The sequence below is a fragment of the Adiantum capillus-veneris genome, chromosome 7 (genome assembly GCF_014529385.1).
Source record: "Adiantum capillus-veneris isolate H3 chromosome 7, ASM1452938v2, whole genome shotgun sequence".
In the NCBI taxonomy this organism is placed as follows: domain Eukaryota; kingdom Viridiplantae; phylum Streptophyta; class Polypodiopsida; order Polypodiales; family Pteridaceae; genus Adiantum; species Adiantum capillus-veneris.
Genome location: NC_140937.1, coordinates 16,258,483 through 16,286,388, shown reverse-complemented (window position 1 = coordinate 16,286,388; position 27,906 = coordinate 16,258,483). Strand labels below are relative to the sequence as shown.

Below are 27,906 nucleotides of genomic sequence, written 5' to 3'. Positions count from 1 at the left end.
TTCCTCTTTTTATTTGGGATTGTAGCTGGCTTCGTAGAGAGGGTTTTTTGGCTCGGCTTTTTCAGAGGGCATTTCAGATTGTGTCAGATCTTTTGGATGTGCCAGCCGTGGTGCCTTTGCAGCATGACTGCACTCTTGCATTCTACTTTGAAGAAATTAAATTTGAGGCGAGGCCCTATCTATTTCCAATAGAGGTGTCTCTTGGAGTGAAGACTAAGGATATCGATAAGCAAGCATTAAAGAAGGTGGATACATTGAGAATGGCAGCACAATGTTTGGCTTTCAGGTGAATCACTAATAACTGACTTAGATATATAATATTCGTTGTTATTGTTTCGTAACATTCGTGTCACCTAATTGACCTTTGGAGATTCTTCATGTTCTTGGTTGCCAAGAGTGTCTTGCCTGCCATGCCCTTTCTGGCTAGACAATGGACTCAGCTAGCGATCCAAGACACAAGCATGTATCCCTCTACTATGCACACATTGACTCCTTGGGAGATAGATAATTGTCCATGGTGGATAGATATGGAGAAGGGCCATGTTCTTGGACGTGAAAGAGATCTACAAGAGATGATATCGAAGGATGCTATGATGAAGGTTCCTCCAGTAGACATAGTAGAAGAGAGTCGTGCAGGTATGTTTGATCATGCTCATATTTGTCTATCTAAAAGTTACAGTGCTTCGATTTGAAGTTATCTATTTTAGCAATGCGCAACTCACAAAAGGAAAAGGAGAGGGTTGTGGATCAGATCATTGACGAGGAGGTGGAGCCACCTCCAGGTAAACTACAATTGCATTTATTAATGCTTTCCTTCCACGTGGTTGATGCATGGATTATTAAACCTCCTTGTAATGTCTCAGTTGCTCGTGGCACGATCGTGGCTCGAAGGAGTATCTGTTTTGTTTATATTATGGAGTCTCCATCTCATTGTCTCTCTAGTTCTATGGATACTCAAGGCATGGCTATTGTTGGGGACTACATTGCCATTGCTGCAGACTATAGGGCGGGGATCCGTAATCTGGCATGGGTCCCTGTACACAAGCATCTTGTGCGGGCACGCTCTGACTCTATCTTGTATACCCGCGGCACGAAATCAGTTTCATGGGCTGCAGATTTGATTTTCTTAGATCTTCCATTTGGTGGGTCCCTCTTAGGCTCCTGTACTTCACCTCGTTGGGACATTTGCACTGAGGATCATGTACGTGCTAGCGTTCATTTGGCATTCTCGACATTGGCGGATATTGGATGGCTTTTGATCATGGTTTCTTTGGCAGGTCTATTTTGTTTATATTCATGCAAAAAAATTGTAATATTGATATTTAGTTAAAATAACAGGAGAGGCCGTTGGCTGGGTGGAGAGATTTTCTCGTGCTTCGGAGATGGTGGTTCATCGTCGCATTGTAGTGCTCCATCATGGAGCATATGGTTATGTGGAGAGTTTTGGTGGTCGTGTGGAGGTGATACATTTGTTTTTACATCAATATTTCAGCACTTTGTCTTGTTGTTTGCTCTAATCGTGTGTCTTGTTTTGCAGTGTAATTGCTCTATGCTATTTATGATTCATAGAGTGGGTATACGTCCACCTTGCTTTGTATCAGAAAGCGCTACCTTGTTCTCCTGTCTTGGTATGCACTCTTCGGATTCTTTTATGGTGCATCACCTTCCGGAGCTCTCTCAGGCTAGATCATTATCAGGCGAGCCATTGCGAGGAGGACTGCAATGGAGACATTCTTTCATTGCATGTTTTGTGGAGCTGCTTTGCCGACGAGGAGGTATTTGTTTGGAGCTTGGATGTGGCACAGCCCCTGTACTAGCAGTTTGCTTGGCTTCAGGATGAGCATGTGTTGCAGTCGACATTGATGAGCCACTGATTTCAGGATATGTGTTACCGTTGCTTTGCCCTAGAAAGCGGGGTAGAGAGGAGGCATCCATCTCTTTAGATATTGATGATGAGAGTGACATGCCATCGCGTGTCAATCCCTTTGACGACTAGTGAGGGCCCCTCTTACTTTTGACATTGAAATTGCTCTCATCTTTTTTGTCACTATTTTTGTATGAGCATTGGTATTTATTGATCATCGATACTGCCTATATTACTTGTTTGGTGTTTAACTTCACAATCTTTTTTTTTTTTAATGGAAGTGCATTGCTGGTCTAAGCAGAGAAGATGGCTAGAACCATGGCAATAGCAGCAGATACGCGGTACAATTATTGCATCCTTGAGAGGTATCAGAGACATAACGTATTCATCAATGATGAGTGCGAGTCATCATAAGAACAATGGATTTATAACATTGGTGGAGGTTAAAATTCAAATTCATGTCTTGTTGTGGATAAGTAGTATGTACTGTTTTGATGGATTTGGTTAAGGTTTAAAATCCGCATGTGAGGTGCCATGAAGGCTTATGATTATTTTTGAAATATTGCTTCATGTACAAGGGAAACTATGTCCAATTTTGTTTAAAAGTACTTTATTTGTTTTGCTTTGTTTTTTGTGAGAGGAGGCATAATGGTTATGGCCATTTTTATTATTTTTTCAAGCGGTGATAATACCACAAATACTGATGTTCTAATATTTTGGATTGTGGATAAGTAGTATGTACTATTTTGATGGATTTGGTTAAGATTTAAAATCCTCATGTGAGGTGCCGTGAAGGTTTATGGTTATTTTTGAAATAGTGCTTCATATACAAGGGAAACTATGTCCAATTTTTTTAAAAAGTACTTTGTTTGTTTTGCTTTGTTTTTTGTGAGAGGAGGCATAATGGTTATGGCCATTTTTATTATTTTTTCAAGCGGTAATACCACAGATATTGATATTCTAATATTTTGGATTGTGGATAAGTAGTATGTACTATTTTGATGGATTTGGTTAAGATTTAAAATTCTCATGTGAGGTGCCATGAAGGTTTATGGTTATTTTTGAAATAGTGCTTCATATACAAGGGAAACTATGTCCAGTTTTTGTAAAAAGTACTTTGTTTGTTTTGCTTTGTTTTTCGTGAGAGGAGGCATAATGGTTATGGCCATTTTTATTATTTTTTCGAGCAGTGATAATACCACAACTACAGATGTTCTAATATTTTGGATTGTGGATAAGTAGTATGTATTGTTTTGATGGATTTGATTAAGGTTTAAAATCCTCATGTGAGGTGCCGTGAAGGTTTATGACTATTTTTGAAATAGTGCTTCATGTACAAGGGAAACTATAGATCTTTTCTCGAGTTTTGCTTTGCTCGCAAAATCTTGCTCGGGCTATGGTAGGACTCCCTAGGTTGCAGGGTCCGCCTGACCCTGTAGTTCCAATTGTAGGAAGACGACGGAGGAGAGGCGGTTCGAATGAATTTGTTTTTTCTTCACCGCCGATTGTGAGGAATTTGTATCTCCATTACCAAGCCCGGTGCGTAGTAGGCGGTTGCGGCGAGCAAGGCGTACTCCACGCAGTCGGTCATGTACTCCTGTCGTACGTTCACCCTCACCCATGTAAAGAAAGAGGATGCAAGAGAGCTACACAAGACAAGCACAAAGCACACAGAGATGGAAAGCTTCTTCTTCTTCTCACAGAAAAGAGACTACAAAATGACTAAGTGCTAAAACTGAAAAGTAGCACATATGTACATGCGGTCACTAAGTGTGAACTCGCTAGAAGCGTACTAGGCTAGCACTATAAGTGTAGTCCAGCTGTAGAATCACTGGCAGAAATCCTCCGTGTCGGTCACCTAACGCGCCAGTGAGTAAATGTCGTAAGCGGCCAAGAGCCGTAGTGGATGCCAGCTCAAGATGTAGAGCTTGACATCTCAACACTCCCCCTCGAGCTATGAATGTCGTAGAGTCCAAGCATAGTCCAAAAACGTCGAAGCTTCTCAGCTTTGAGGGCCTTGTTAAAGATATCCGCTATCTGCTCCTCTGTGCTGACGTAGACCAAGTCGATGTCGCCCGCCAACACTCTCTCTCGAACGTAGTGGTAATGGACCTCTATATGCTTGGTCCTGGCATGGAACATTGGGTTCCTAGCTAACTTCATGCTTCTGAGGTTGTCACAATGGATGACAATCTGATGGTCCACCTGCACTCCCAAGTTCTCAAGTAATATCCGTAGCCAAGCTACCTTGCACACCGCAACTGCTGCACCTCTGTACTCGGCCTCTGTGCTCGATAAAGCAACTTTAGGCTGCTTTTTGCTGCTCCAAGTAACAGCAGCACTCCCAAAAGAGAACATGAAGCCACTCGTAGATCTCCTATCAACAATGCTACCTGCCCAATCTGCATCTGTATACCCATACAATGCTAATGGCACATCTGCTACATAGAACAATGCGTAGTCAAGATTCCCTTGCACATACCGAAGTGTGCGTCATACTCCATCCAAATGTGGCTTCCTCGGAAGCTGTATGAACTGACTCTCCAAGCCTATTGTGTAGCTCAAGTCTAGCCTCGTGATAGTCAAGTAGATTAGACTACCCACAATCTTGTTGTACATCTTGACATCCTCAACAACATCACCCCACCCTTCTCTGCACTCAGCTTTGCATTCACATCCAAGGGAATAGAAATTGGCTTACAATCAGCCATACAATACTTTGACAGCATGTCCAAAGCGAACTGTCTCTGTGACAGCCATACACCCTTTGGAGTCCTGGTCACCTCAATGCCAAGAAAGTAGCGCAACTCGCCCAAATCTTTCATTTCAAACTCCTGTTTGAGAAGACCCTTCACATGGTCAATCATACTGTCTCTGTGACAGCCATACACCCTTTGGAGTCCTGATCACCTCAATGCCAAGAAAGTAGCGCAACTCGCCCAAATCTTTCATTTCAAACTCCTGTTTGAGAAGACCCTTCACATGGTCAATCTCCATAGCATTGTCACCCATAATAATAAGGTCATCTACATATATGGTAATGACCACAATCCCCACATCACTCTCACGTACATAGAGTGAATGATCAACATGCGCTCTCCTAAACCCAATATTGACAAGATACTTGGCAATCCTGTCATACCATGCTCTAGAGCCCTGCTTCAAACCATACAAATCTTTGAGAAGTCTGCATACATAATCTGGGTAACCTAGATCGACATAACTAGGTGGCTGGTCCATATACACTTCCTCTTGCAACTCACCATTCAAGAAGGCATTCTTTACATCCATTTGATGCATAATCCATCCTCTAGATGCAGCCACTGCTATGACAACTCTCACAGTCGTCATCTTTGCCACTGGAGCAAAGGTCTCCTCATAGTCTATGCCATACATCTGTGCATAACCCTTTGAGACCAGCCTTGCCTTGTGACGCTCAATGTTACCATCAGCCTTATGCTTGGTTTTATACACCCATTTACAGCCAATAGCTTTCTTGCCACTTGGCAATGGCACAAACTCCCATGTGTCGTTTGCTTCCAATGCAGCCATCTCTTCATTCATTGCATCATCCCAATGCACATTTCCAACTCCATCCTCAAAAGATGTGGGCTCCACATCCTATATCAGCTTAGCCATGTAGGCTTGGTGATGCGCTAGATGCCCATCATAAGTCAATTTCTGAATTGGATTTATGACTCTGTTAGATCTGCGCGGTCCTGGGTCACTCCTTTGCCCTCTAGCATCTTCTTGTACTTTCCTTACACCAGGTGTCTTGACAGCGAGAATTCCAAATTCCTCATCAAGACTTTTTTCAGAACCATCTGAATCCATGTCTACATGTGAAAAACCTGATGATGCATCAGCCATAAAGGGAGGTTCATCAACCTTTTCCTTTCCCTTTAGTGATACATTCCCTGTACCTGCTGGTGGAGTAACCTGCGTATGTAGTCTACCATTCCATGGCTTCTCAACAGAGCCACGAGAAGACGACTCTTGTGGTCCACTCAAAACCTGTGACTGTGGCCTCACATTTTGTACAACCACATCATCTTTTACATCAGCCCCAATAGTGCTATGTGCATTATTGTACCAGCTACTCATCTCATCAAAGACTACATCTCTGCTCACTCATAATTCTCGTGTAGTAGGATTGTAGCACTTGTATCCCTTTTGTTCAAGGGAATATCCCAAAAGAATACATTTCTCTGCTTTAGGATCCAATTTCCTACGCAACTCATCTAGTACATGCACATAAGCTATGCATCCAAACACTTTCAAGTGTGCCAAATCAGGCTTTGTACCTGTAAACTTTTCCTTAGGCGTTACATCATGCACCACAGTTGTAGGTGTCCTGTTCATAATGTACACAACTGTATTTACAGCTTCAGCCCAGAAATGATGAGGCATGTTCTTCTCATTCATCAATGCACGTGAAACCTCTGCAATGTGCCTGTTTTTCTTTTCTGCGACCCCATTTTGTTGTGGAGTATATCTGCATGTAAACTGCCTGCGTATACCATGCATTCGCAGAAAATTTGAAACATCATTGGAGAAGTACTCTCCCCCTCCATCTGACCTCAATGTCTTGATTTGCATATATGTCTCCTTCTCAATCATGACTGTTCAAGGGAATATCCCACAAGAATACATTTCTCTGCTTTAGGATCCAATTTCCTACGCAACTCATCTGGTACATGCACGTAAGCTATGCAGCCAAACACTTTCAAGTGTGCCAAATCAGGCTTTGTACCTGTAAACTTTTCCTCAGGCGTTACATCATGCACTGCATCTGTAGGTGTCCTGTTCATAATGTACACAACTGTATTTACAGCTTCAGCCCAGAAATGATGAGGCATGTTCTTCTCATTCATCAATGCACGTGCAACCTCTGCAATGTGCCTGTTTTTCCTTTTTGCGATCCCATTCTGCTGTGGAGTATATCTGCATGTAAACTGCCTGCGTATACCATGCATTGGCAGAAAATCTGAAAAATCATTGGAGAAGTACTCTCCCCCTCCATCTGACCTCAATGTCTTGATTTGCATATCTGTCTCCTTCTCAATCATGACTTTGAAGTCCTGAAAGTGACCAAACACTTCAGTTTTGTTACGCATGAAGTAGACCCATACTTTCCTTGTATGGTCATCAATGAAAGAGACATAATACCTGCAACCATGTATACTTGCAGTATCGGTTGGACCCCAAACATCTGTGTGCACCACCTCAAGTGGATTTTTACATACATTGCGCTCATGTGGAAATGAGCGCTTTGACTGTTTTCCAAACTCGCATGCTACACACACTTTATGCATACCATCCACCTTGAATTTGGGCAAACCTTTTACAATCTGTTTTGATTGCATGTTGCGCAATCTCTACTCATTGACATGGCCAATGCGTTTGTGCCAAATGTCAACATCAGCCACAACACCTGTGCCCTGTGCAAATAATGCAGCTTTTACCTCAGGCATGTCTACATTCAGCGTAAACATTCTGCCCACACATTTTCCCTCTGTGATCAGCTTACAGCCATTCTGGAAATCTTCTACATAACAACCATTTGGATTGAAGCGAACCTACAAACCCTACTCAACCATTTGTCCAACAGAAACAAGATTCTTTGTAATGTTTGGGAAATGAAGTACATCTACTAAGTACTTTGATTTCCCACTCTTCGTATTTAGAGGTATGTCCCCTACATGAGCAATGGGGTGAGCTGTGTCATCTCCTGTCTACACATAGCCTGACTCATCTGGTTTGCGCATATCTCTAAACCACTCTCCACGAGACGTCATGTGATTAGAGGCACATGAATCTACATACCAAACATCATCTTGGGTGGAATTCTCTGTAGTCATTGTATTCATTATATGCTGCATAACAAACATGCGCTCGTTTTTGCTGTCATCTGCATCTCTGCTAGTAGATGCATAGTTGCCCTGTTCTCTCTTTCCACTTGCTTTTCCCTTTGGACAGTCACGTGACATGTGACCTCTTTCACCACAAGTCCAACATTCTCTGCTATTTGCAGTATGTTGCTGCCTGCTTGATCTTGCACCAGGACCTCTTTGACTCCCCCTGCCTTGAGACTGGTTTCCCCTGCCACCTGTATTGTTTTGATTTGATTGACCTTCTTGAAATTGGCCCCTGCAACCTCTTGGGCCTCGACCACGACCTCTACCTCTACCTCTGTTGGAGTTAGAATAGAAGGCCTGTTCAGAATTATTTCTGCCATGAGAAGAAGATGTGTCAAGGTTCTTCTCCTCAAGAATAAGAATAGAAATCAAATCTTGGAACACGGGGATGTCGTCTCTTGTATTCATGGAAGACCTGAAATTTCCATACTCATCTCCTAGACCATCCAAGCATGCACGGACAATGTCATCGTCTTCCACTGAGACTTTAATAGATCCAAGAGCCTCAATGATACTCTTGATCTTCAAGGCATAATCATTGATTGAGAGGTTGTTCCTCTTAACCTGATTTAGCTCCAACTTTAGTTGAAGCTTCCTGGCCTTGGTGTTCACCTCGAACACTCTGCCTAAGTTTTTCCATGCAATGGCGGGGGTTTCAGCATCCTGTAGATAGCCCATCATGCCATCTGTGATGCTCGTAGAAAGCCAATACATCACTTTGCTCTGGCCTTGTTGCCAGTCCCTCAAGGCTTTTCTTTGTTCTGCTGTAGCATTTGCCTCAGGAATCTCTGGTTCCTTTTCATTGTCTCCTTCTACATAGTCCCAATAACCTTTTCCTTTTAGGAAATTAGTTATTCTGAACTTCCATGCAGGATAGTTATTTTTCTCAAGCTTCTCAGTAACAATCTGGCTGAAACCGTCAGACATCTTGGAGCACTAAGACAAAATAGTTGCAATCTGCAAAAACCTGCAAATCTGCTGAACCTGCTATCGTGGTACCTGTAACGCTTTCTACACTCAACGAGTGTCCACAATCAAGCGTACATACAACCATTATACTTGTACAGTAAATCTCTGTGTAATGCACTTTGGAGACATGTTCAGAAACTTGTACGAAAAACCCCTAAAATTGGCATCTGGTCGTGGATTGCGAATGAAGGGATTGTGATGCTCTTGCTCTCTTAGCCTCTCTTGCCTGTACCAGGCTCTGATACCATGTAAAGAAAGAGGATGCAAGAGAGCTACACAAGACAAGCACAAAGCACACAAAGATGGAAAGCTTCTTCTTCTTCTCACAGAAAAGAGAGTACAAAATGACTAAGTGCTAAAAATAAAAAGTAGCACATATGTACATGGGGTCACTAAGTGTGAACTCGCTAGAAGCGTACTAGGCTGGCACTATAAGTGTAGTCCAGCTGTAGAATCACTGGCAGAGATCCTCCGTGTAGGACACCTAACGCGCCAGTGAGTAAATGTCGTAAGCGGCCAAGACCCGTAGTGGATGCCAGCTCAAGATGTAGAGCTCGACATCTCAACAACCCACACAGGTTTCTCCACCAACGTCTCCGGTAAGCAGTCCGGGGGTGTCGCTGCCACTGACTCCACCTCCTAGTGCTCGTCATCTTTTTCCGGGAGGAGGTACAGTTGGGCAAGGGGTGATGGCTCATCCTCAGATTAAGTATAGTAAGTTTCGAGGTCTTTCGAGCGAAGACCCTGATGCACATATGCGCCAATTCAATAAAGCTTATGGATTGAATCATCCTGGGGTGGTGATTCCTCTCCATAAATAGTCAATGTTTGAATCTACACTTTCGGGGAAAGCTGCGAAATGGTTGTCCGAATACCCTGATGATCATTTTCAGACATACGTTGATGGATCCACAACGTTTCTACGAAGGTTTCGAACGGAAAAGACAGTCCCTCAACATTTGGAAAAGCTTCAAACCTGCGAAAGAAGTCATTGCCAGTGGAGGATTACGCTGCAAAAATTTTGGATGCTTTTGCAGAGGGTACCTCAGGCACAAAGGCTAGTAGCCAAAGTACTGAATGATTATTTTTTGCGAGGGCTCAATAAGGATCTCAGAACGGCTATGGCAACAATGGATAAGGTAACTACTCTACTAGATAATGTAATTGCTAGGGCTGTAGTAGTAGGAGAAGCGTTAGAGGATACAGAATCTCCAAAGAAATCAAAGAAAAAAGACAGGAAGAAATCTCATCGGAAGTCGCAAGATAGTGGCAGTGATAGTTCGGAGTCGGAATCCACAGTATGAGATTCCTCAAACTCAGGCAACAGCGATTCGGGGAAAGAATCGGAAGAGACACCTCGAAAAAAATCCTAGCGTCACGAGAAAGGTGTTTCATCTGGGTCGTCGGAATCGGCTGTGGTGGATAAAAGTTTGAAGAAACTATGGTGTACCTAGTGTCGGAATCCGGGCCATGCTGCTCAGGAGTGCGTAATGAATCAGAAGTGGTGTGCGATTTGCACGACCAATACCCATAATACAGTGGAATGTTATTTCAGTGGCCGGGGTCGTCGGAGTCGAGGAGACTCTTCTACCTGGCAACAACCACAGATAGGGCAGGGACAAGAGACTGCTGTGGCCATGGCTCATGCTCATACATCAGAGACTCCTTTGCAAGGTCAAGCAGGAGGACGGGGTCAAGGGGGAGGACGAGGTCGCGGAAGAGGTGGCCGAGATCCTAATCGCCCTAAGACATGCCTTTTCTGTTTGGGGGATGGACACTGGCGATTTGAGTGTACTGAAGCTATGAAATACGATCCGAAGAAGCAGGAACGTGCTGCAGGGAAACAACCTAGTGTGGCTATGGTTTAGATTGAAGGATTGGAGGAGTCTGATCCAGTGGTTTTATAAATCACGCGATCGGGTAAAAATGTGGTTGCAACACCCGATGTAAAGATTCCGGATTGGACGGCTCAGGAAGAAGTGCGGCAAAAGATTAGTGAAGTTATCAGGACCATCGACTGTGGGCCTGGAAATAAAGGAAGGAAACGTTGGAAATAAGGATAAGGATGATATTAGAGAAGAGGAGGATTGGAATTCAGTTTGGAAAGAGGTCCTCATGTCACCAATACAAGTACCTCTGGGTTCATTGCTGAAATTGGTCCCGAATTTTCATAATGCATTGCTGCGACAAGCATCCACAGAGATGAGGGAAGTCGCCATCGGGAAAGTTGAAAGCGAGGAGGATGATTCAACCCCTTTGTTGGCAAATAGGATCACAGATATCCGTATTCCGGAGCTTTCAATTAGATACCATGGAACATACATTGACAAGGTACTATTGGATGGAGGAGCGGAAGTAAACATTATTACTCAGGCAGTGTGTGAGCATTTTGGCCTCACTGATTGGGAGCCTGCACCCTTTGTAGTCCGCATGGCAGATCAAAGAAGAGTGCAACCAGTGGGTTTACTTCGGGGCATTGTCTTGGATGTGGCGGGCTTATCCTTTGCTGTTTCCTTAGTAGTCTTGAATATTGAAGATCATAATCAGGATTATCACATTATCCCTGGTTACGACAAGCGAGGGTAAAGCATAATTGGGAAGCAAATATGCTTACAGTAAAGAAGGGTAAAAGGAAAGTGCGGGTGATGTTGGGAACATGCAGACAACCAGTTCACGCAGCATGGCCGGTGATAGCAGAAACAGTAAATATGGTGGAAGGATTAGAAGAGGAGCAATTTTTGAAAGCCAATCCGGATTTGGTCTCTTTATATCTTGCGGCGGATATTTCTCTGGTTCCGAAAGGGAACTCTATGGGGGTTTCGGGAACTTTAGCAGGAATAGGGGAGCAAAAACAAGTGCTTCCAAGTCCTGAATCATTGGAGGACGTTATTCAACAAGAACGTGCGTTTGAGGCACAGATGGAAAAAATTACAAGGGTTAAAGAAGATGAATTAGAGAAGGTCTTTCTTGGGGAGCAAGAAGATGAATTAGAGAAGGTCTTTCTTGGGGAGCAAGCGGAGTCGCATCCCATATACATTAATAAGCAGCTAGAGGCAAGTTTTAGAGATGATTTGATCAAGTTACTGACAGAATTTAGGATGTTTTCGCATGGAAATATGCGGATATGCAGGGATTGGATCTTAAGTTTTATTAGCATACAATAAATCTGAAACCGGATGCGGTGCCAGTGAAGCAGCACTCATACAGGATGAATCCGAATGTGGCAAAGCAAGTTAAGATGGAAATTGATCATCTTTTGGAAGTGGGTTTTATTACCCCTATTGATAATCCGGAGTGGATTTCTTCAATTGTGGTTGTACCAAAGAAAAACAAGCAAATCCGAATTTGTGTGGATTACCGGATATTGAATGCGGCTACTATTCGAGATCCTTTTCCTCTTCCATTCTTGGATTCCATTTTGGATGATGTAGCAGGACATGAGATGTATAATTTTTTGGATGGGTTTAGTGGATATAACCAAATCCGAATGGTATTGAGGGATCAACCAAAAACAACTTCTATTACCTCATGGGGTGTGTTTGCCTACACAGTGATGTGGTTCAGATTACGGAATGCGCCTTCAACTTTTCAAAGGGATATGTTCCAAATTTTTGGTCCTTATTTGACGGATTTTATGATAATTTTTTTGGATGACCTCAGTGTTTTTGGAGCGGAATTGGAGCATTTGAGGCAATTACTGTTTGTTAACCCTCACGGCACACGGACACCCTATGATCTATAAACGTTGTATTATTTAGAGTCAGGCACCGGGCTTGTCGGTCCAATAGGGAAAGGTAGAGTGATCGCCGATGAGAGGCGCACTCTAACACGAACATGCTAGGGTTAGTTGGCTAAGCATGGGCGCCCAAGTGTGAATGGGGTGAGCTCCTATAAAAGCCAACTAAACCGAATTTTTACTCATTCTCTCATTTGTGCAATAGAAGAGTGCTCTTGCTCCATCTCCATCTCCATCTTCTTCTTCTTCACCTCCTCGTGTGTGTGTGTGAGAGAGAGAGAGAGAGGGAGAGTGTGTGTGCGATCGAGCATTACGAAGGCACGATGGCGGCGAGGCGGTTGAGCGCGGCACGACTGCAGCTTCTTCTTCATCGCGGCGAGGAATCCACCACGAAGGCGAGCGTAGAGCGGTGAGTGACACACCCTTTGCTTTCTTGAGCTTGCTAGTTTAGGCTTGTTGTGTGCTTGGAGCCGTTTGTGGCTCGCACACGGTGTATTGGCAAGTCCCTTGCTTCGACAGTGCGGCAAGGAGCGCACATTTTTGGCGCCGCTGCCGGGGATATGCCCTACACTAAGCTCGGTTAGCACTTTACGCTTTCTTGTGGTGCAATTTCTATCATAGGAAAGGCAGGGAATGAGTGTGTGTAGTTGTGTGGAGATTTCTGTTTTTTGCGTTTTCTACGTTTTCTGGTTTGCACTGCATAGTTAGCATTTCTTGCGTTTTTGCATTTTCTGTCAAGTTTCAATTTCTGTAATTTTTTGCGTTTTCTGTGTTAAATTTTCTGTCAAGTTCCAATTTCTGCAATTTTCTGCATTTTCTGCGCTTTTTCAATTTTCTGCAATTCTTGCGTTTTTTCAATTTCTGCGTTTTCTGCAGTTCTGCAATTATAAAAAAAAAAAACTGCATTTCTGCATTATTAAAAAAAAATAAAAAAATAAAAATCGGAAAATAAAAACGCGAGTGAGCGGACGGTTAAATTTTTCGAAAATAAAAAACGTGACTCTCAAAACGGACGGGTTGGTTTGTATAAAAGATAGATCGGGATCATTTCCCAAGCCCAAGCCCAAGCCCAGGCCCAGGCCTCAGTCCTCAATCTTATGATATATACTAGACTCACTCTTATATATATACCCTACTCCCTCAAGAGAGAATGAGAGCATGTGGGACAAGTCCTCCACTCTCCTCCTTTCTCTTCCCACTTGCACCCTTAGACTTTCTAGTTTGGGCCTAGTTCCCTACTGGAAATTGACAGTTTTAAGGATTCCGAGGGCATAGAGTGACCAAACGGAGGGCTATAAAGCACGGCACGACCCTTTGACCGATACGCTCATTTCGAGCTATCACATGGCCCATTCCACGACACGCTCTAAAAAATCTAGCAAAAAAACAAACAAAAAACACGCTAAAAACTAGTCACAAGGCCTCCTAGAGCAGCTTTTTGACACCTTAGGGTATCAAAAGCACATGCACTTACGCTCTGGGCGGGTGCTAGAACACGAGCATATTGAGGGTGCCTCTGTTCATACGGACACCCATTACCCATCCACGATAAGCTCTAGACCCTCAGCGGGGACACAAGGTAGTACCACCCAAGACCCTAAAATAGCCGCTAGTGATTCCTCCTCCGACTCAGAAATCATGGAAGCATACCCTACCCAAAACACTGAGAGAGAAGGCCATGCACCTCCCGAAGCTCCACAGCCTAGTACTAGTATGTTTAGCCATTTCATGGAAACATTAGGTAGAGCTACTCGCTCGGAACCTGATGCAAATGAAGCACACGAAGGGGGTGGGGAAGTGGACTCTCCTTTCACATCGCACGTGGACCCCACACCCCCAAAGAGTGTCCATGTGGATATCCTGCCAACTTCTTACCAAGAAGGCCCTGTTGAGCTGCCTCCTTCAGAAGTTCCCTCTAGAGTACCGTTGGTGACCAGTGAAACCACGGGGAGCAACATTGCTTCTACCTCACAAGAAACCATTAACACGTCGACTCTAGAAGGATTGTTCATTAATGATCATTGGACATACGACCTCCACACTGAGGTGTTGACGGATCTACACTCTGGCTACGGCTACCATGTAGGATGGATAGAGATTGTACAATCCACCTCTAGTGCCACGAGCATCGAAGATCAACAGAAAATGATCTGTAATGTTATCCATGGCATTATTCAATCAGAAAGGCAAAACCGAGGGGTAAATATACTCTCAACTGGCCCCATGAGATTTCTGGATACGAGCAAGGCTCAACAGCCTACTCTATCACAAATGGAGACTCCTCTAATGAGCCCCATGGACCCATCTTACGTCATTTCACCTGGGGTCTCTATGCAATCTGAGCCTCCAAGCGACAACTTTAGCTTCCCTAACTTGGCTCAACCCTCTATTAAGGAAAACACAGTGCTCACTCCAGGGATAAGCCTGACAGAGAATGTACCGATGACATCTACGGTTAGCGCAGTGCCACTACCTAGTGTCGTAGTACCTAATATGGGGCCTCGACCATATGTGCCTCTAGCCCCTTATGCACACATGGCCCCCACACCTCCAATTGTACCACTTGCTTATGCTCCTCAAGTGCCGCTCCTTAGCCCTTATCCGAGTGGACCTATGCCCGGTTATGTTCCATATCCTGCATCATCCACACATATGCCAAGACCGGCACCCGTCGCTCTCCCACATATGATTCCAAGAGTACCTCCACCGGCCTTGCCTCCTCACATAGGTGACTTGGCAGCGTTTGCTCAAACCATAGGTCGATCTATCGCGGAAAATATGCGTCATGCATCTGATAGAGAGCCTAGAAGTAAGGCAATACAAATTGCCAAACTCACGCAAAAATTCAATGGGGACGAAGATGCTAGGAAACACATTGAAGTGTTTGAACAAGTATGTGATTCCTTAGGGGAACGCAACGAACTACATAAGTGCAATGCCTTAAGCTTGACATTAAGTGGGAAGGCTGGAGATTGGTATAGGACCCTAAGGGTGGACGAGAAAACAATCTACCCTACCCTTCGAAGGTTGTTTCTAAAGGAGTACATACGAGAAGGTGTGCTTTGGGGTGTAGCATCTCAGCTACAGAAGACCGAACGTAAGGAAGGAGAGTCAGTAAGGGACTTCATTAGTCGTCTAAAGCACCTAAACTCTCGTTGCCCTGTAAATGAGCGCTTCAACAATAACCAACTGCTTGATCGATTCATTCGAGGGTTGAGGAATGAAGGAATCTATAATGGACTAGTGATTAGAGGTATCACAACCTGGGAAGATGTCACTGCCAATGCAATCCAACTAGAGGACAACTTGATGATAGCAGGCATGAGGGTGTCTACTGACACGAGATCCACTAGCTCACAAGCCATTGAGTATGAACCCATGACTGCAAAGCCCATTGCCAATGAGCCAAAGGTATTTGAGACATTCTTGACAGACCTCACCAAGGCAATCCAAGAGTCTCTTAAGGATAATCGACCCCCTCAAAATAGTCACATGTATCCAAGAAGGGAGCAACAATGGTGTTCCATTTGCTTAGGTCCACATAGCACTAGTGAGTGCCCTACGTTTAGAGTAAAATTTGATGGAACTTGCAACGCATGTGGTAGGTATGGTCACCAAGCTAAGGATTGTTTAATGATCAAACGTATGATGGCAAATAGACCACCTGTAGCCTAGACGGATGCGCCTCGAGCTCCTGTATTGATGCCTGCTCCACCTGTTGAGCAACTACCGCAACACATGGTCCCTAGATCTCAAAATGTTGTACAAGCTACACCGCTACCACCTCCTGTGCTAGGACCGCAGCCCCCGCATCCAAGAGTCGCCCCTATGAACCAAGTGGGTTGCGAGCCATCAAATGCTTATCCAAATGGCTGTGAGGAGGAAATAGACACTAGTATTGCCTACGGACTTGATACATTGGAAGAGTGTCCTATATACTACATGGAAGATTGTTGGGGGCAAGTCAAGCCGGTTTATCAAGCTGCTGCTCTCGCATCCAGAGGTCAAAATATCAACACCCAGGCTAGGAGGCCACCTCTTCAATGCTACGAGTGTGGTGGACCACATCGAGCAGTGGAGTGCCCTATCAGGCTGCAAAAGAATGCTGCACAGATGGAAATGAATCAAGGGGGCACGTCTGCAATGCCAATACTCACATGTAATCCTTGTGGCATAGATCACTTGATTGCCCAATGCCCCTATAACCCAAATGCGCCTAAAATCACACCCCTGAATTTGGTCGAAATTGCTAGTGTGACATCGCCAATACCACCCGTCGCACCCGCTTATGCGATTACACGGTCCATGCTTCAAGGGCCAGGCCATATCCTCGAAGAGAGAGATACCGCGTCAGTTATCCAAGCAAAGAAAAAGAAGACACGAAGGAAGAAGTCACAGAATACGGAAAATTCAAAGCCAAGTTCCAAAACAAACATAGGAACAGGAGATGACCCCATGTATATGAATGACCTCGAGGATGATTCAGATTCGGTCGAGACAATGGAGACTAGAACCAATACCACAAAGAGAAAGACCGACAAAGAAAACCGTAACATGGAACCAAATGAAAACCGAATAAGAGAAAATCATAAAGAGCCTCTGAAAACACCACAAGTGTTTCCAAATCCAATCCAAGACCCCCAAGATAAACCGCAGGGGCAAAAAGGGAAGAATCGTAAAAAGAAGATTGGGACGTACCCAAACCCAGTAGACGAGATTTAGCAGGTGAAACATCTAAGAGGTTTAGTGGAGGAGACTCAAAGGAAACTAGAACCAGAACCCATGCACGTCAAAATTCATGACACAGTGTTTCCCACGCAAGTTCATCCACCCCACATGAACCATAGACTGTTAGCCATATCTAGTATCATCCAAGAAGGGAGTGAGGACGGGACATCATAAAGTGAGCATACACCCTTCTTGTTGGAAAGGATGTTTAACGAAGGAATACCTGATCCCATTGAGGAATATGAGATTCCATCCTCACCAGTTCCTAGTCAAGGACCTACACCCTGCAAAATGCCAATGAATGTTGCCAAACTAGTGGACTTCATGTCTTCTGAGGTCCGAACCACGATCATAGCAAAGTTGTATGGAGATCCTGAGTTATTCCTTGCACTTCGAGCATTCCTTAACGGAGAGCTTCCAACGGGATTACCGCAGTTTGCGCAACCAAATAGGCCTGACTGGATTATGATTGATGAGGAAAATCATGTGCAATCACTTGACTTAGATGGACACGAGTCTGTGATCGAGGTACCCATTAACGAATTAGGGCAGTATTTTGAAGGCGACGAGTCTAATGCGACCCTACCCATCACTACCAAGGGATTAACTATAAAGGGAATTCTTGATGGTGGTGCGGGAGTTAGCATCGTTACAAAAGATTGTTGGGAATCCATGGGAAAACCCCGCCTCAGTGTTACTAACATTGTGGTAAAGATGGCAAATGGTACCATAGCCAAACCTATGGGGATGCTCAAGGATCTTAAGATCAAAGTTCTAGGACACAAGGTACGACATACGTTCATTGTAATGGATTTCTCTAAACACCTTATGTCATATGAAATGATTTTAGGACGACCATTCATGAGGGAAGCACAAATGGTTCATGATTGGTCTAAAAATCATGTCTATTTGCAATTCCAAGACTCTGTCCTTAAAGTGGATTTGGTGACTGGTAAGGTACACCCCTTAGGGAGTAAAACCATTATTGATCATCGCTCTGACACCACAGTTCACTCGGCCCCACTACAATATTGTTACACTTGTAAGAAGGATACAGACATTGGCCAAGATTCTCCTTATATGGATATCCTACCTGGGATGACTTAGTCGGACAATGTGGATTGGGTCCACCTAGCATCAACCATAGACACTTGGGGAAATAGGGGGACGACCTGGGTAACACCTGAGGGGGATGAAATGCCTATACCCTTAAATATGCTACAAGCAATGCATATCGCTTTTGACAAGACTCATACTAATGTAACGAAGAAAACATACAAGTGGGTCCCTAAAGCCTCTTTAGTGACCATAGCTAGTGCTAAAAAACAGAAGCCTTGTAAGAAACGTACCACTCGCTCCAAGAAAAGTAAGAAAATGTTGTGATGGATCCCTAAACGACTATTGGAAGCCCAAGGCTACTATCAAGGAAATGATCAAATCTGGGTGCCAAAACGTAGATTGTGCTCTTACCTATCACCTGGCCCATGTAAACCCAATCCCGTAGCTCCAAAACGAATCAATGATCATGGAAAGAAAAAAATCACAGAATGCTACACACCGCATCCATAGAGGTAAAAGCTTCTACACAGCCTCCATCTATAGTAGTGGACCTCAATGAAGCTACAAAAGAACCCACACCTCCTAGTGTTCAAGAATCACCTGATGAACCACTTCAAGTCCGATCCTGGGAGAGTACCTTACCACCCTTGCAACTTGACGAGGCACCTAGGGTAATAGAAAACTACTGGCAAAAATCCTCACCTATTACCAACTGGAACAATTGGTTTCAAAGGGTGACAAGCTCATTTCAAACGGTATGATCTACCCAAGGAAGGGCGGAGTGTTTGTGGACAGTCATCATTCATGTGTTCCCCTCTCAACCTTTTTCCCTGACCTCTCAATCACTAATCTTAGGGAATGTACATATAAAGCTTTATACTCACAAAAAAAATAAAAATAAATAAAGAGCAAGAGCAATTAGCAAACGAGTATGCACATTAAAAGTCAAAACATTGACTCAGACCAACACATGTCACATCTGGTACAGTGAAACAGAAACCTATTCCATAAAACACCTTTGATCCTCATCACTTGAGTGATGGAGGGTAGGTAAGATTAGTACGATAGGAGTGTTTCTGTTTTAGAGTTGAGTGATTAGCAAAGTTCTCTTTTCCCACTAATGTGCCTCCTGGAGGTATTCCTTTTGTTTCATAGTGTGTATAGGAGCGTGTTGCTATTGATAGGATTTGGACCTTCATGGAACCTTCAAATCAAGCACGACCATCGACACAAACAGGTGTTTCTTGTCCATTAGCATTGCCCTTATCTTTTTGCATCCATGTTTGTCTGCTTTGATTGTGATTGGTAGCATAATATTCAGCGCATTTGCTTAGTATCAAACATTTAATTCAATGTAATGTTTTGTCATAATCACTTGTTTAGGTGTAAAAATCAAGCAGTCCGACTAAGCTAGTTTGACCAAGATAGGTATTAGAAATCTTCTCTTAATACCATGGGGAATGCCTTCCTAATAAGAAATGGTTACTTAGGTTCTTAATCCGATTTAGGCAGCATTGTATGAAATGTACTAGGGTTTTCTAGTGGGCTTAACCCTAGTGACCTTTAGCTTAAGTATTATAAAGGGAGTTTACTAATGTGATGAGCCTGGGGAGGGTAACAGTGTTATATGACCCCCCAAAGTTACAAAATTTAAATGTTGAAAATGAACAAGCAAAAAATCAAAGTGCCACAATGTAAAATTTTAAGCTGGAAGAGAAATCCCTGCTTAAATTGGTACTTCAGTCACATGTATCGCCTATGGTACTAGAGCCCTAGAGGTTCCCAGTGTGGGCGCTTTTCCTTGAAAAGCAAAAAACCCAAGGCATAAAAAATAAGCACACACATCATAATTGAATCAATGTGAAAAGACTTTGGGGGGTCAAAGAAAAAGTAATCAGTCAGGCGATGATTTCATGAGAAATTCCTTTTTTGGTAGCTTAACTACAAAGTCTTCTAGGTATAGCCTCTAGTCAGCCCTCGAACATGAATACTTGGCTCTCGCGATTAAACAACTTAATTGAACACTGAAAATTAAGAAGCTTACCCATGGTATTAATATTCGATCTCTAGTGCTTTTCGACCGTCAAATTAGCGACCCCAGACTTGTTTAATTTTTTACCTTTACATTTGTTTATGCATTTGATTACATTGCAATTTAATGTTCATTGCTAACAAATTGTTTGAAATTTTTTTACCAATCAATTTGTCTAACTAAAACTGCATATGCTTTTTAAGAGAATGCAATTACTGTGCCAATGTTGTTTGATTTTGCAGTGATTGAAGAAGGCTAAGGACATTCATCTCAAATGCTTTTTCACTTCGACGAACCAGCTTCAACTCAATAGCTTCCGAGGACGGAATCTACATCAGGAAGGGGGGCATGTTAACCCTCACGGCACACAGACACCCTATGATCTATAAACGTTGTATTATTTAGAGTCAGGCACCGGGCTTGTCGGTCCAATAGGGAAAGGTAGAGTGATCGCCGATGAGAGGCGCACTCTAACACGAACATGCTAGGGTTAGTTGGCTAAGCATGGGCGCCCAAGTGTGAATGGGGTGAGCTCCTATAAAAGCCAACTAAACCTAATTTTTACTCATTCTCTCATTTGTGCAATAGAAGAGTGCTCTTGCTCCATCTCCATCTCCATCTCCATCTTCTTCTTCTTCACCTCCTCCTGTGTGTGTGTGTGTGAGAGAGAGAGAGATAGAGAGGGAGAGTGTGTGTGCGATCGAGCATTACGAAGGCACGATGGCGGCGAGGCAGTTGAGCGCGGCACGACTGCAGCTTCTTCTTCATCGCGGCGAGGAATCCACCATGAAGGCGAGCGTAGAGCGGTGAGTGACACACCCTTTGCTTTCTTGAGCTTGCTAGTTTAGGCTTGTTGTGTGCTTGGAGCCGTTTGTGGCTCGCACACGGTGTATTGGCAAGTCCCTTGCTTCGACAGTGCGGCAAGGAGCGCACATTGTTATGCTTTATGAAGTGCAGAGAGGTAAAATTCAGTTTGAATCCTTTAAAGTGTGCATTTGCTGCTCGCAGTGGCAGGCTATTGGGGTATATAATTTCTGAAGATGGTATTTCCGTGGATCCAGATAAAATTGCCGCAATTATAGAAGCGCCTCCACTGCAGAACCAGAAACAATGCCAGATTTTCCTAGGTCAAGCACGTTGGCATGGGAGGCATTTGTGGTTTGTCACACATTTGGTAATCCCGATTACTCAAGCAGCGCATGCTATAGATTTTGAATGGAGACAGGAATGTGACTTGGCTTTTTGGAGATTAAAACTTCAGCTATCCAAAGCTCCGATTATGCTTGCTCCGAATTGGGGTTAGGATTTTCATGTGTTTGTGGATGCTTCGGATCGAGCTATTGGCAGTGTACTGATGCAGGAACAAAGTCAAGGATGGTTCCGACCTGTCTATTATGCTAGTAGACGATTATCATTCGCAGAAAGAAATTATTCAGTAACCGAAAGGGAATGTTTAGGGATGATTTATTCAGTGAAGAAATTCCGGCACTATCTATTGGGCCGACGTTTTTTCTTCCATGTGGACCATTCGGCTCTTTTATACCTGGTAAGGCAAAAAAATTTGATGGGAAGATTGGCCAGATGGGTGCTTTTGCTACAGGAATTTGACTTTGAGTTCATACATCAACCAGGGGCTCAGCATGTGGTGGCTGACTACCTATCCAGGTTAGATTCTGGTGAGCCGCCGATGGGGGTAGCTGATGAATTTCCGGATGCATCTCTATTTCTAACAGGAGTAGTTGCAGAGGATATAGCAGTTCCGCAACAGGCAAGGGTCATCCCTAGCATCCCATGGACATGGTATGAGGAGATGTTTCATTTTCTCGACAACGGCGAAATGCCTTCCTTCTTGTCCAGCCCCATCAGAGGAAATGTATGGCTATCAGAAGCAGGAATTTTGAGATTATTATGGGGAAGCTCTATTATCGTACGGTGGCGGATGTATTACTCAGATGTGTGCTACCACAGGAGCAGGAAGCAGTATTGGAAGAAGTCCATACCGGTATTGCGGGAGGTCACTTTGCAGCATTAATCACAGCTCAAAAGGTTCTCCAATCAGGATTATGGTGGCCCACATTGTTTCAGGATGCGAGAAATTATGTGCAATAGTGTGATGTGTGTCAGCGATTAGGGCAACCTACCAAAAGGTCCAGAATGCCTTTTCAGCAGGTTTTACCCTTGGAGCCTTTTCAAAAGTGGGGTTTGGATTTTGTTGGACCTTTTAAACCAGTTGCAGCTCACACAGGTAATAAGTATATTTTGACAACCACGGATTACGCCACCAAATGGGTGGAGGCATGGCCTTTGAGAGATAATACTGCAGTTTCTCTGGCTGGATGCTTATATAAGGATATCTTTTCTAGATATGGCTGCCCTATTGAGCTGGTTAGTGACAGGGGTAGTCATTTTTTGAATAAGGTGATGGAGATAATGCTGCGGTTTTATTTTGTGTTGCACAAGAAATCTTCTCCATATTATCCTCAGGCAAATGGGCAAGCAGAATCAACTAATAAGCAATTGATTCGGATTTTAACAAAGTTGGTGAATATGCATCGAACAGATTGGGATGTGAAACTTCCTTCTGCATTATGGGCCTATCGGACAACTTATAAAGTGGCAATAGGATTGACTCCTTTTAAGTTGGAATTTGGCATGGAGCATGTGATCGGCTTCTTCCGGAGGATTCTGTGATTTATCGTTTGGATGTTTTGCAGGAACTGGACGAAGAGCGGTAAAATAGCTTTGCGGTGCTGCAGGATCTGCAGTCTAAGCGGAAAAAATGGCTGGATCGCCCAAAAGCACGGCAATTTGTTCGGGGACAGCTGGTCCTTGTCTTTAATTCTCGTCTCGGGAATATGCCGGGGAAGCTTAAATTACGGTGATCAAGACCATTCTGGATTTTTCAAGCATGCGGGCCCATCTCCTTTTATTTGGCGGATTTGTGGGGGGAGGTTATTTTTGTGCCGGTCAATGGTTTCAGACTGCGCCATTATGTTTCACCTACCCCGATTCAGTGCCCCTTTGATGTGGTACAAGAGCCGGAAGCCTCCCTAATCATGATTGGGGATTCTTTTGCATGAAATCTTGGAAAGCGGGAAAGGAGCTATGATGGTTGCGACACCGTGGATCTCCCTATTTTGGGAACTCATTGTGAGAGGGTTACTACATGCAGACGATTTTTATTGTGCTTCTCCTGTTTTGTGTATCGCGCATCCTTAGTTCTATATTCTCTGCTCCTTCATCTCATCGTTGCCATGATGTCTTCTCTTCTGCAATGTATCCCCTTCACTCCCATACAGTAGCTCGCTCTTCGAGGAGTGGACGCCCGGTTGCAAGACTTGCGGCTATGCATGTTCGCCAACTTGGACTAGCAAGGGATACCTATTCACCCGCAAGCAGCAGGTTTGATTGAGCAACTAGCTGCTGGAGATATTGTGGTGCTGAACAATCAACAGATTCAGATGACAGCCGAAAGGATCTCCAGGTGTTGCTATTTTCCCAACGATGGCGTGGTGCGCGCGTCTCATGTGATCCCTGCTCTGCAGATGTCAAGCAGGAGTTTGGCTTGAAAGTAAAAGGTAAATATAAACTTTCAAGGTTGTTAGATGTAGCAACCAGGGATGCGTATCGATGGTTTCTCGAGGCGATTTGGCTATAGGCCAAAACCTATACCATCTCGACCAGAGCCAGAAATGTTTTGCATTTGGCCAACTTTGGGCCAGTGACTTGGGCAGGTGTTGTCAGAGAAAGACTTCTGGCAAAATTCCAAAGAGTGATGGCACAGTTGGGGCGAAATACCCCAACCAATACAAAATTTGGCTAATTTCTTACACTGATCTTTACACTAAGGGAAGTTTTTCATCTCGCCCTGCGTCCTCTATGCCACTTTGAAGATGATAGATTGGTGGTCCAAGGGACTGTTTCTCCTCTATCGCAACCGCAAATTTTGGCAGTTTCTGCTGGGGAGAAAACACAGCAGCAGAATGTTGGCACTGGGGATTTTCCGGGTCCTTTGATGATAGTGGTATCCTCTAGAGTCCCAGAGATGGCCATTGCAGGTGCAGGATCAGCAAACCGCAAGCGCAGCAGGGAGAAACAACAATTTTCTACACCACCTCCGGCGACTGCATCTCTTCTACCACACGATTCTGTGGTGGCACGCTGGCGCCGCCATGCAGGAGAGAGTGGCAAGTGCTACTCCGCTGAGGATAGGCTCTCCAGCTACGGATGTTCCTTCGCAACCGGAAACTTCTGGAACTACCAATGCGGTTGCCTCAACGGGAGGTACTCTTCCCGCAGCGCTACCTCGGGAGGCTACGACAGCAACCCAGGCTGACCAAATACAGGCGTGCGACACTTTTTTTAGCAGACTTGCAGAGTCTGTTCGTGCGGCCTGGCCAACCTCTGCTATAGAGGGAAGAGTAAATGAGCTGGAAGCACAGGTAGCGGCCTTGCAGACTCGCATTGCCGAGTTGTCCAATCAGAATGAAGAGCTGACTGCAACAACCTGCTAGCAGGATGCAGAAATACAAATGCTACGAGGGGCTAATGCCCCGTTTGTGGCTTCTATTCAACAGGAACTACTTCAGTTGAGAATGCAGCAGAGCCTTGCCTCATACTTAGCCTCGCACCCTGGTGATGTAATGATCAATATGAATGATTTGGATGCGTTGGCAGTGGAGATGCAAGAGGATCTCCGTGTTTTTTTGGAAAATCAACTATAAAACTGGAGCACACGCTTATCAGCTGAGGTGAGAGAACTGCCACCTACTTAGCAGGTTGTGGTGCAACAACCTCAATCATCCAACACTGACAGAGGTAAGAGTGTTGTTCCCAAGGGTTTTGATGTTGCTGATTGGCCGCAAGCTACAGAGGATTGTGCTGAAGCCAAGGCTCATGTATCTCGTTTGCAAAAAATGATTCGTCGATTTCGTAAGGAGCGACACAAGGTCTGTTTTTGGGTGGAGACCTTGGCTCATTATCTCTCTCTCAGTCTACCACCTTGCCCTCCATTTTGGTCATCTATTAATAGATACCTTTCTCTCTATTATCCTTTACATACACCTCTTGCTCCTTTGCCACAGGCGCCGCAATCTATTTCTTTGCCAACGTGGTTTATTCCTCGGGCTCCTTGGCCGGAACATATTGAGATAGACCCACATCTGTTGGATGAGGTCTATCGGGCACAACTGCAAATTTTAGAGGCTTTGGCTACATTGATATTTCCTCTTCACCAGAACAGTTCGAAGAGCAACAACTGGAACCTTCCAACCGGAGGGGCTGAGTGTGGGTTCGCACAATCCACCATGCGTGCCAGGTGTTACGGCATTAGCCGCACATGCGGTCCTGCGGAAATCTGGACACTACGGATCAGGAGTTATGCGGTATGCGATGGCTGTGGCGGTAGTTCTTCACAGGATATCATGGGACAGGAGTGTGTGCACCATTCCCGATCTGCGTTGGAGCAGCGGTTGTATATGGAGGGGCATACCTGTCTTTTGATGTAACTCAACCAATCTCTATGATATTCATGGCATCTACTGTTGTAACTTTGTGTCTGGATCACACATCAATGAAGCAAGCGGTGTTCTGTGCCTGTGTATTGTGTACTGTCTTCTGTCGTCATTCTATGTGTTGATGTTCATATAATGTAGTCGCGGGTAATTATTCCCGTAATGCCTATTGCTCCTGTGCGGGCAATAGCCATTACAAATCAATACAAATAACAAATCAACAAAACTGCTACACAAATGACAACATCTAAAGTGTATTGTAGACTAATAAAAAGAGCTTTACAAAAGGGTTCCTAGCAAAAGTCATTAGTTAATCTCTCATACTCTATGAGATCTGAAGATGCTGGCTAGTCTCTGTATTCTCATCCCTGGCACTACTCCTACTTTCCTGGACGAAGCTTGCCCTAACACCACTATCAAAAGTGACCCTTTGTTTGTGGATCCATTGCACTATGAAGTGCTTCACATGCGACCACAAAGCTCCATATTTGTGATACTGCAGCCACAAAATTGAAACAGACTAAAAGTTATTAAAGCAAACTAATCTTTATGTGGATTTCAAAAAGGAATTTGTGAAATATACATGCCAATCGCAACCCCTTGACATCTCCTCTTACTCTTCCGTAATCAACACTCCATTTCTCTTTTCCTCTGAGAGTGTCACATCTAACCATCACCTAGCTGGAAAGTCAACCAATTTTTGAACATGATCTGGAAAAGGAAGGTTTCTAGTTGCACGGTTACGCTTGAATTGAAGGCGATCTATCAAACTTTGTTGCTTTTCCCCTTCGTATCTCTCTAGCCACCTTTGCATGATGTCTAAGTTGAGAAGGCAAAATCTCATAACCTTTTCTCGCATTATGATGTCCATCTTCATAACGATGCCTTGTCCCTGCGGCTCATCCCCTGTCACCTTAATGTTGACCTCAGTAGTCCACATTTGAGGCATCTTTGGATCAATTGAGACCAAAAATTCACTGATGAGGACAAGGACTCTTGTACAAGCCATCCTTCGGCCATGCTACCCTCGGGGCGAGCCCTTTGACAAACAAACCCCTTCAAAGTCTTCATAAATATCTCCAAGAAGAACATCCACCTGCTATGGACCACCCCAGCAACTACAACTTCATCGACCACATGCACAAGTACATGCATTTGGATGGTAAGATTGTTTGTTGGAATGTACTTCTCCACCATGCACACTGATTCAATAGCATTTAAGGGTGCTGCATCAATGATATATTCTCTTATCTCTTTTGAACTGATCCAGCATACCAACTCACTAATTTTGTAGATTGTTCTTCTAATGTCATCTATCAAGCATCCCTTTATGGAAATTGGTAAGATGAACTGTAAAAATTTGTGCCAATCATGGGACTTAAGACCACTGAGATTGTCATCTCTCGTAAAAGCCGTTTTCAAACATCGCATGCACCATGTGGGAGTCTTGAATGAAGATATAGTCTTCTTCGCTTGTTGCTCTTCTGCACGACTCAGAACCCTTGGACCTTTTGGTATAGACCACTTTCCATTGGGTTAAGTCCAGGCCACTAAGTCGAGGCCACATCTCTGGCATTCGACCCACAACCTGCAGGTCATCTCGGTGGGCCTTTCTCTCCCTTTTTCCAGTGATGGTTTTCCAGATGATCTCCCCCACATTCTTGAAGATGTGCTTCGGGTCGAGAAAATGATTAATTATCAAGTTACTCCAGTATAGGAGATCATGGAAAATAGAAAGTCTTTTCATTCCAAGTGTCATCCAATCTCCCCTCTCCATCCACATGTTTTTCCAATCACTCACTTTCAGTGGATGCATGTCATGTTTGCATATGTTTGGTCCACATAGCTCATTCCCTTCAGGCAAAAGTCTACCATGCTCCTTGTAAACTATCTTGCTTAAATTCTCAAAGTGGCGGAAGCCAAGTCGAGGACCACATTTCAGACATGCATGATTGCCCGAGTAACTCAAGCCTGAAACATCACAAAATTAAACTATAAAAGCGTTCACATAGCCATGAATCACATGTGTGTGAAGGTTTTAAAGACACTTACCTGAGCACACACCAAAGCTTGGCCAATTGTGCATG

At 44.1% G+C, this 27,906-nt stretch overlaps 1 pseudogene; it reads left to right on the top strand.

The window, feature by feature from the left end:
* Window positions 1-25,030, top strand: part of LOC147453484 (uncharacterized) — a 32,487-nt pseudogene extending 7,457 nt beyond the window's left edge.
* The last annotated feature ends 2,876 nt before the right edge of the window (window positions 25,031-27,906 follow it).